The sequence below is a fragment of the Hirundo rustica genome, unplaced genomic scaffold, assembly GCF_015227805.2.
Source record: "Hirundo rustica isolate bHirRus1 unplaced genomic scaffold, bHirRus1.pri.v3 scaffold_135_arrow_ctg1, whole genome shotgun sequence".
NCBI classification, from domain to species: Eukaryota; Metazoa; Chordata; class Aves; order Passeriformes; family Hirundinidae; genus Hirundo; species Hirundo rustica.
This window is the reverse complement of record NW_026690221.1, coordinates 22,738-29,424: the sequence shown is the minus strand read 5'-3', so window position 1 is coordinate 29,424 and position 6,687 is coordinate 22,738. Positions and strand designations below refer to the sequence as shown.

The window sequence follows — 6,687 nt, the reverse complement described above, 5'->3', positions numbered from 1 at the left end:
GCCCCGAAGCCCGATAGAGCCCCATTGCAGCCGGGACTACATCGCCCGTCATGCCCCGCGCTCCACAGAATGCGGGTATCACCCCCCCCCCGTGTCCCCTAAGTGTCCCCCAGACCCTCCAGCATGCCTCAGTGTCCCCTCAGCGCCCATTCGGGATTCCCCAGAAGCGACTTCGCATCCTCTGAATTGATGCCGTTACAGCCACTCCTGGGAATTCATCTCCTATCATCCCCCGCGGGATCAGAGCCCCTCATAAAACAGTTCAGCTCCTAAAATTCTTGCCGTGCTCCGAGCCTTAAAGAGCCTGGTTAGAGAGGCTCCCAAGCTCCCCCCAAGAGCTCCCGCACCACATACATTCCCTCCGAGGACCACAAGTCGCGGCTGGGACACAAAAGTGACCCCCAAGTGCCTTCCCGGACCCCAAAAATTTCCGTTAGAGCCACTTCCGGGACTACAGCTCCCAGCATGCTCCGTGAAGCCCGATAACCGCAAGTCTATTCGTGACTTCATCTCTCGTCATGCCCTGCGCCGCACTGAGAGCCTATGGAGCTGCACCTAAAACCCCCGTGATGCTCCGCGGCCCAATTGAACAGTGTTACACCCGCGCCTACAACTCCCATCATCCCCCGCGCCGCAGAGAGCGCCGTCAGAGCCCCCCAAGTGCCCGCCCGGAACCCGAAGGGCCCCCAGATTCCCCTCCCTGACCTCCAAGTGCCCCCCTGGACCCCGAAGTGCTCCCCCGGATCCCGAATTGTTCGACTGAATCCCTGAGTGCCCTTCCAAGTGCCTGCCCAGCTCCCCCAAGAGTCCTTCAGACCCTCAAGTTCTCTCCAAATTCCCTCCCCAGAAGCAAAACTGCCCCAAATGTGCCCCAGAAATGTCTCCATGGACCCCCAAGTGGCCTCTTTTACCCTGAGAAAATGCTAAAAAATATGAGAAAAGGACTAAAATTAGGACTCGTTAGCATAAATAGGGAGAAATCAATAGCAAATAGTGGTCAATTAATTAATGAAGGGAATTGTGTTACCAAGAAGAAGTGACTAAAAACATTTTGGTTGCTTAAAATGTATAGATTTTTAATATAAATATAAAAATTAGCTATGTAGAAACATAGAATTATTATAAGTAAGAAAGGTGCACTTATATTTTATTATTTAATTGGATTTTAACTGTAAAGAAAAATGCCTCTCTTTTTTTTTGTTTTCTTTTGTTTTGTTTTGTTTTGTTTTTTGTTATGTTTTGGGAATTTAGTCCCTGGTGGGTGATGTCAGACATGGTGAAGTTGGGACTAAGGAGCAGATTGTTGAAAGAGGGTCAGCTTGCAACCGGCTCATTCTTCTCCGTGCCCAGACCTCCTAAAGAGACATTCAGCATCAAGATCACTTGGAGAATGCTTTTGTCACCTCTTCTCAGAACTGAAAATTTAAAAAAAAAACCCCACACGATTATAAAAATCAAAAATCATGAGATGCACTTTGAAATCTCCCTCCTTAACAGAACTCCAAACTGACTCCAATCAGCTGCACAAGCCCTGGAGACTTGAAGACAATTGAAGGAAGACAAAGAGCTACTGAGGGCTTTCTGTATTTTCATGAGCCCCACGGTGGATTTGGGGCTGAGTCCAGGAGCCTCAGGCACTGAGAGAAGGTTGAAGAAGCTGCTCAAGGAGGCAGAAGCAAAACTCCAAGTCCCTTGGAGCATCACTGGGCCCCAGTGAGGGCAGGGAGTGCCAAAGGCTCCCCAGGCACTGGTGAGAGCAGATCCTTGAGGCCAGGATTGCAGGGAGCCAAAGGCTGTGAGCAGGGAACTGCAATGCTGAGCAAGGCCTGGGCTGGCTGGAGGAAGCAGAAAGGCCAAGCCCTGAGGCCAGGCCTGGCACAGCAGGGCCTGTCCCTCACGGGTGGCTGGGGGCTGTTTGTGGGGCAGGGGGATGGCAGGGGCAGCAAGGACAAATGTCATAAAGCTGCAAGCCCTGCCAGGCTCCTCAGGGAGGGGCGAGGCAGAAGCAAAGTGCAGCCCCTGGAAGGAAAGTTCCTTCTGTGGGGCCTCCAGAGGCGCTGCCAGAGCCCAGGGGACAAAGGCCTGGGTGCCTGTGGCCCTGCCAGCCCTGCCCAGCCCTTGGCCATCTCTCCTGCAGGCTGTGCCCCTGTGCGTGCTGCTCCTGTGCCCTGGCCGGCTGCACACGCCCATCTCGCTGTCCCCCCCAGCATTTCTCAGCCCAGCATTTCTGTGCCCTCCCTGGGCTCCCTGCACCCAGCGCTGCCGGCTCCTGGCACACAGAGCCAGGGCATGGCCCAGGCTCATGCTGGGACACCTCGAGCACCAAAATTCTACCCTGGCAGGGACTTTTCTTTTTGCTCACCTCCGGGCTGAACCTTCCAAGCTGCACTTTGGGGAGGTTTCCTTCTCTTGCCCCTGCCAAGGAAAGCTCTATCTCCTGCTGTTCACAAACAGAGAATGGCTGGTGGGAGATGAATGGTCAGAGGCTGTTTGGGGCACAGTGACCATGAAATTATTGAGGTTTTAAATCTGTTAAAGAAGGAGAGCATCCACAAAATTCTATGCTGGACTTATGGAGAGCAGACTTTGGCCTGTTCAGGATGCAGATTTTTGGGGACCAAATCAGATACTGAATTTTAAGGGAAACAGCCCTTTAAACAAAAGTGGTCCAGGAAAGATGGACACACTCCAAGAAAGAAATCTTAAAGGCATGGGAGCAGCCTGTCCCTGTATGCCCAAAGGTAAGCCAGAGAGGAAATTGTCTGCCCTGGCTGGTCATGGAGAATTTGCAGGAACTCACTGGGAAAAAAAAAAAGTGTGCATCACCTTTAGACACAGGGGCAGGCAACTGAGGAAAGATTTTAAGATATCACTAGGTCATGCAGAAAGAAAATCAGAGAGGTGAAAGCTCAATTAGAGCTTAACTTGGCCAGTTCTGTGATAGATGACAGGAATGTTTTTATAAATATATTAAAAGGAAAGCCTCCATTCTTTACTGGGGGGATATGATTAGCAAAGGTGATGAAAAGGCTGAGGTACTAAACCCCTTCTTTGCCTAAGTTTTCAACAATCAGACAGGTTTTCCTCAGGACAAAGTGTTCTCCTGAGCTGGTAGATGGGCACAGGGAGCACAACAACCCCCATGTCATCCAGGAGGAAGCAGCTGGTGACCTGCTGAGCCACTCAGATGCTCACAGGTGTCTGTGGGACCAGATGAGATCCATCCAAGGAAGATGAGGCAGCTGGTGGATGAGCTCACCAAACTGCTCTCCATCATTTCTCATCAGTCCTGGCCCTGCAGGGAGGTCCCGGAGGACTGGAGGTGCCAATGTGAGCCCATTCCCAAGAATGGCTGGAAGAAGGATCTGGGGAACTCCAGGCCTGTCAGCCTGACCTCGGTGCCCAGCAAGGTTCTGGAACAGATCACCTTGAGAGCCATCACACGGTACCCACAGGTTGGCTGAGGGATCAGACCCAGCCAGTGTGGATTTCAATGTCTGCACTGATGATCTGGATGAGGGGATTGAGTCCACCCTCAGCAAATTTGCAGATGACACCAAGCTGGGTGTGAGTGTGGATGTGCTGGAGGGTAGGAGGGCTCTGCAGAGGGACCTGGACAGGCTGGATCCAGGACCCAAAGCCAACAGTGTGAGCTTTAAAAAGACCAAGGGCTGGGCCCTGCACTTTGGCCACAACAACCCCTGCAGTGCTACAGGCTGGGGGCAGAGTGGCTGGAGAGCGTCCAGGCAGAAAGGGACCTGGGGCACTGATGGACAGCAGGCTGGCCATGAGCCAGCAGTGTGCCCAGGTGGCCAAGAAGGCCAATGGCACCTGGCCTGGATCAGGAATGGTGTGGCCAGCAGGAGCAGAGCTGCTGTGCCAGCTGTGACCTGCCCCCAGCTGTGCACCAAAACATTGCTGCTGCAGCTCCAGAGAAGGGAACAAAAGGAGGATCTCAATGAAAACATTGCTGGGACACCCTTTAGTTCATTTAAAGGAACTGAGAGCAGAGCTCCTCATTGACTCACTCTGGAGCCACAGTGAAAACGGAGAAAAACAAAACAAGAAAGGACACAAACAACGCCCTTGCTTTGTGAACACCGTTGAAAACAAAAGCAAAGAAAAACCACCCAACAACATAACCAACAAGTGCTATCAAAGGTGACTTTTATTACATGTGACTTGCTGAAACTGACCATCAATTTAATGTTTCTGAAATTGCCCAGTGATCAGTGTCCACACTGCAGCCTTGAGCTCCTGGTTCCTCAGGCTATAGATGAGGGGGTTCAAGGCTGGAGGCACCACCGAGTACAGAACTGACAGTGCCAGATCCAGGGAGAGGGATGACATGGAGGGGGGCTTCAGGTTGGCAAAAATGGCAGTGCTGAGGAACAGGGAGAGCACAGCCAGGTGAGGGAGGCAGGTGGAAAAGGCTTTGTGCTGTCCCTGCTCAGAGGGGATCCTCAGCACGGCCCTGAAGATCTGCACATAGGAGAAAACAATGAACACAAAACAGCCAAATACCAAAGAGGCACTAAGAAATAAGAGCCCAAGTTCCCTGAAGTAGGATTTGGAGCAGGAGAGCTTGAGGATGTGTGGGATTTCACAGAAGAACTGGCCCAGGGCATTGCCTCTGCACAGGGGCAGAGAAAATGTATTGGCTGTGTGCAGCAGAGCATAGAGAAAACCACTGGCCCAGGCAGCTGCTGCCATGTGGGTACAAGCTCTGCTGCCCAGGAGGGTCCCGTAGTGCAGGGGTTTGCAGATGGACACGTAGCGGTCATAGCACATGATGGTGAGAAATGCAAATTCTGATGAAATGAAAAAGGCAAAGAAAAAGACCTGTGCAGCACATCCTGTGTAGGAGATGTTCCTGGTGTCCCAGAGGGAATTGTGCATGGCTTTGGGGACAGTGGTGAGGATGGAGCCCAGGTCGGTGAGGGCCAGGTTGAGCAGGAAGAAGAACATGGGCGTGTGCAGGAGGTGGCCGCAGGCTACGGCGCTGATGATGAGGCCGTCTGGCCAGGAGGGAAGCCAGGGAGATGCCCAGGAAGAGGCAGAAGTGCAGGAGCTGCAGCTGCCGTGTGTCTGCCAATGGCAGCAGGAGGAAGTGGCTGATGGAGCTGCTGTTGGACATTTGCTTGTTGGTCTGGAATCCTAACCTGCAGATGGAAGAAAAGACAGTGACATTTGAAAGGAGAATTTCTCATAGAAGCGTCGAAAGCCCTTTCTGACAGACCATTCCTGCCACTAAAACCACCTCCCGTTGTCTATGTCTAGGCAGAACTTCCTTCATCTTGGTTGCTGTAGCCCTGATTGCTGCTGCCAAATGCTCACGTAAGGAGCCAGACCTGTCAAGCTGTCAGGAACCCTGGCAGTCAGACCTGAGCCCCCAGTCAGTGCAGGGGAGCAGTGAGGGCAGGGGCCAGTCCTGGTGTTTGAACTTGGACAAAGAATCTCCTCCTAAGGCACAGGAGCTGCCAGGGTGAAGGGATGGGGATTGCAGGAGGCAGAATAAGAGATTCTGCTGCACCTGGGGAGAACAGGGGGTACACTGAGGCAGGAGGATTGTCTGAGCCTTAGTGCAGACTGAGGGGAGCTGCTCTGTCCCTCTCTCCTGTTCCTGTCTTCCCTGGATTTGCACCTTTCTGAGCTCCACTCCCATGTTACCCTGGAAAGCCAGGAGACACTGCTGAGAGCAGAGGGATCCCTGGCACACAAAGTGGCTCCTGCCTTTCCCAAGTCAGGGAGAGTTCGGCTCATTCCCAGCCTGCCCTGCCCAGAGCTCCCCAGGGCAGAGGGAGCTGGGACACCCCATTGCTGTGCTCAGCCTGCACAGGAGGAGCCCAAGGGCTGGGCCTGAGCCTGCAGCTGGAACTGCCATTCGCAGAGAGCCCCTCAGCAATGCCAGGAGCACGAGGGCAAGGCAAGGAGAGAGAGAGTCTGGCCCTGAGGAAAAGTCTTTCCCCACCCAGCCCTGCCCAGCCCCTGCCAGGCAGCAGCAGTGCAGGACAGTGGCCCTCAGGCCCTGGTCAGCAGGGAATGGGCACATGGCAGGAGAGATGCCCTTCATCTCTGGGGCTGCTCTGCCAGGCCCAGGAGGGGACTGAGGGCCCCGAGCCCCCGGGCTGAGGGCTGTGCTGGCTGCGAGGGGACACCAGAGCTGTGCTGCTCAGGGCAGTGTGTGCCCTGCAGGGCAGGGCCGGCAGGTGCCACATCTCCCCTGCAGCAGGGCTTCCCTCAGCACTGCCTCCCTCCCTCCCTGCCCGCGCCTCTGCTGCTGGAGCTGTCCCAGCCCGAGCTGTTCCTGTGGCCCCGGGCTCCTTCCCTGCCAGTGCTGCCAGAGCCCAGCCCAGCCCCTGGGCCAGCTCTGCCCTGCAGCTGCTCGGGGCTGCAGGGATTAAAGAACAGCTCCCCCAGGCCTGGGCACCATGGAAAGGGGATGCTGGATGGATCTGGAGACTGGGGAGCTGGAGGCACTTGCTGAGGGTCCCAGGAAAATTATGTCATGTTTTAAGAGCCTCAGTCCCTGTTCTGCCCGGCACAGCTGAGTTTCCTTTCCCACCAAGCTGAGCCAGGGGGAACTGAGAGCACAGATTCAGGAAGGAAGAGACTCAAGTGACAAACTCCTGCCCTGAATGAGCTCATGAAAAATCCCCTCAGAAATGACCTGGGCATGAGCTGGAG

The 6,687-nt window shown here is 54.3% G+C and overlaps 1 pseudogene; it reads right to left on the bottom strand.

The window, feature by feature from the left end:
- Window positions 1-4,203: 4,203 nt before the first annotated feature.
- Window positions 4,204-5,162, bottom strand: LOC120747653 (olfactory receptor 14I1-like; annotated as a pseudogene).
- Between the last annotated feature and the right edge of the window lie 1,525 nt (window positions 5,163-6,687).